The 3615-nt window shown below is 52.2% G+C and overlaps 1 long non-coding RNA gene across 1 annotated transcript; it reads left to right on the forward strand.

Moving 5' to 3' along the window:
* The first annotated feature begins 15 nt into the window (after positions 1 to 15).
* On the forward strand, positions 16 to 2350 carry LOC111732092. Its single transcript, XR_002777422.1, has 2 exons — positions 16 to 457; positions 645 to 2350. It is a non-coding gene; the product is annotated as an uncharacterized LOC111732092 (long non-coding RNA).
* The last annotated feature ends 1265 nt before the right edge of the window (positions 2351 to 3615 follow it).

Raw genomic sequence — 3615 nt, forward strand, 5'->3', positions numbered from 1 at the left:
AGTTCGGTTCCAGAAATCCAGATATGGAAAGAGAAGTTTCACACAGAGAGGTGTTTACGTTTACATAGTGATTTATATACGACGTCCTCTGAGACCCTCGTTCGTGGAAGCCAGTGCTCATCCAGAGCACGAGCTGCTCCGGAGGGAAGGCCCTGTCGCAGAACCACAGCCCTTGTCACCTCTCCCTCTGCGGTTTCGCGTGGAGAACAGCACCGATAAAGACACGGCCCGGTCACGTGTGTGCGGCCTGACTGGAAGCAGCCGAGGAGAGCGGGAAGCCCAAGCCGCCCCTGCTCGGACAACTGCCCTCCTTTTTGTGGGGGGGCTGGCGCGTCAAGGCCTCGTAGTCCTTCCCAGCTGGGACCTGGGAGCCACCCTACGACACGCATCCTACACGAGAGGCAGAATCCTCACCCGCACGGGAGACCTCCCCGTCCATCACCAAGCAGCCTGCTCGGTACACCAGGAAACGCCCACCGGGCTCAGTGCGAGTGCCTTGCAGCGGGGCGTGCTGCTGCTCGAGGCACCCACACACCGCGGGGACATCGTGCGTGGTCCGGCGCGGCGCCCGGCGCCCGGGCTGTGGCTCGTGTCTCCTTTAAACAGCACGAGGAGCATCTCCCGACACAGAGTAACCTTCGCAGGGGTCACTCTGAACACTGATGGATGCCAGAAGTTCAAATAGAGAAGATCTGGCCACGTCGTGCAAGGAATTGAAAACAGCGATAATGTGCTGAGCTCCCACCCTGTGCCACCTAAAGCGGCCACGCCGTTTGCAAGGCTCACGTGGTGACACAGCTGCTAACAGGCGGTGCTGGGACCGAACCGAGTCTCAGGCTCCAAAGCTCAGGCTCCGTCTCCAGGTCACACAGCAGCCAGAGTTCCGAAGGCCCACTTGCCGACTCCGCAGAGCAAACTGTGTCGTCACACTGGGGACAAGCCCCCCCCATCTAAAGCACGGTGTCTCTCATACAGACAGTCAGCCTCCTGCCCGCAACCATGCAGGCTCCCAAAACACAGGGTGAGCAGTTATAAGATGTTTTTCTGCAATGGAGGTGAAATAACAAGAAACCCACCGCGGCCGCACTTACGAAGGGAACTTCAGATGACTGCGCATTCTCAGAAAAACCTGGCGCTCCACGTGTAACGATGGATGGAAAAATTACTGAGAAAAGGTCAATGTAAAAAGTTTTTTTTTGTTGTTTTATGTTTTTGCCTTATTACCCTTTCCTAGTAGAACGTGGGACTTTGAAAAATCACCATGAAATTTAAAAATTTCACCGTGAGACTGCGGTAATTTCACTTCTTGAACAATAGCCCAAGGAAGTCATCTGAACGAGAAAAATAATTTAGAAAACAGAAATATCAGGAAACCACACAAACTGGCCCAAGAGAAGAGTAGCTGAACAAACTAGAACACGCTAATTTGAAGAAATAAAATCAAATGGTTTAAATGACAATCCCGTGATTAAAAGTACATAGAACTGCTCAAGTGGAAAGGTAAGAAAACTTAGAACAACAGAAATAAATTAGAGTTATGCTGCTCTTTTGGGGAAGGTCCCCCTGCAAGCCTCACTTAGAAGCACCTGTGTGTTTTGCTCAGGTGGGGAACACAGGTGAGCCTGTGACCCTCTAAGGCCATCAGCACAGAGCCAACAAACACCCCCAGGTCCTCCCCGCCGCCCGAGGCCCGGCTGTGCCTCGCGCGAGCACTGGCCTCCGAGTCTCCGGCTCAGCTTCCACCCAGATGGTATCTGGGTCAAGAATACGTCCAGTGCCCACTCAGCACATCTCTGTACGAAACTGTCTTCTCGTAATGATGATGTGCTGGATAAGGAATCTTGCAAAACTGATTGTGCATGCATCCATGCAAATATTTATTCAACAAATATGTCTGGAGCATCTAGTGCAGACGGGGCAGCTTCACGCTATCACAATATGGTGAGCACACAGGAGCGCGGGGCGTAAGAATAAATAAACACATTTAGTAAGAGGCCAGTGCTGGCCGGCGGTCCGAGGCAGGCAGGAACGAGCAGGGGGATCGCGGGGTGTTTCGGGCCGTGACCCTACTCTGCCTGATCCTGCCATAGCGGTGGGTACACATGGCGGGTCGCATGTTGGTCGACACCCACACAACGCACAGCACCAAGGGCGGACCGCGACTCATTTAATCATAACTCGTTGATTGGTGCCCTGCTCATGCACCGCACCAATGCGGGGCGTTAATAAATGGGGGGCCGGAGTCGGGGGGAGGCAGAAGCGTGGGTTCATGGGCACTCTGCGCTCTGCTCGATTTTTCTGTAAAGCAAAAACTGCTCAAAAAAAAGAAAAGAAAAAAGAAAAAACCTAAGAAAACTATGAATTAGCCGAAGAAGAGGTTCCTTCACCCGGACGCTCCCCTCGCGGACAAACACCTCCCGGCACAGAGGAGACAATGACACCAGCGAGAACTTACTTCCTGCTCTGTGGCTGGGAGCCTCGTACCCTAGCTTTTCTCAGGTGGCATTTTAAACCCTTTGTTCCATTCAGTCTCTCTGTTAGTGCTCATGTGACTGCCATGTCCACCCACAAATCTGAAACCCAGCCCAGCCCAGCAGGAACGGGAAAAGCTAACATTATGATTAATGTCAGCCTTTCCATCACTGAACACCTTATTCTTTCTTTTTTCTTTCTGTTTTTTTTTTTTTGCTAGAGCCTTCCAGACACATATTGTGTTTTCTTTAGCTTGCAAAATCAACATTTGCCCAGTTCGATTTTTAACTGAGGATGTTTAAGATCCTGCAGCTTTTGATTCGGTAATAACAAAACCACCACTTGTTTTTAAGCAACTTCGACGAAGTATTTTAAAAGAACACTCTTCTCTGGTGAAAGGGACTTCAGTGCTGTGATGTCATGTTGCACCGCACACCCTTGGCCAGGTCGTGCTGCCCACAGGACAGAGGTCCGGCTCCAGGGCCGAGGCGGGAGGCCCCCTTCCAGCCTGGCACGGATGTGAGCACCTCCGCTCAGCTACCCAACTGGCAGCCCGCAGGGCGTGGACCACGAGAACTCATGGTGCCCCCTCACCATGTGTCAGGCAATCCTGTACCCACGATGTCACATTCGGCGACTTGACCCAACCACGGAAGAGAGCTGGCAAAACTGCATTTCGCACACAAGTGTCAGAGCCAAGTGAAGTCTAAGAATAACCACACCCACCACACACATAGTCTTTCTCTCAAATTTTGGTTTTATTCTAACCCAAACTCTTGGGGATTTCTTCAGCTTCTGCGGAAGACAAGGTGGGTCTGTTTAACGGCGTCACCATGAAGTCCAAGCTCTCGGCCTTAACGTAAATAAAACAGCTTCTCTGAAACCACGAGCCCTGTTAATTTATGAGACGCTCATCGTCAGAGACACTTAGTGGCCAGGAAGCTCAGTTGCTAGTGAGCGCCAGTACCTCCTCTCCGGAGAGGGACCACTACCGACTGCCCACCCCACCGTGGCTCAAACGCATCCAGGCTCAGGCACCGACAGACCCCTCAACAACGAACTCCATCTTTAGATTGCTCCCGCTGTGTGTGGGATTCCTCCCCACGCCGATCCAAACTCCGCCTCCCCCTAACTTCACACCAT

The sequence above is a fragment of the Pteropus vampyrus genome, unplaced genomic scaffold (genome assembly GCF_000151845.1).
Source record: "Pteropus vampyrus isolate Shadow unplaced genomic scaffold, Pvam_2.0 Scaffold424, whole genome shotgun sequence".
Classification (NCBI taxonomy): Eukaryota; Metazoa; Chordata; class Mammalia; order Chiroptera; family Pteropodidae; genus Pteropus; species Pteropus vampyrus.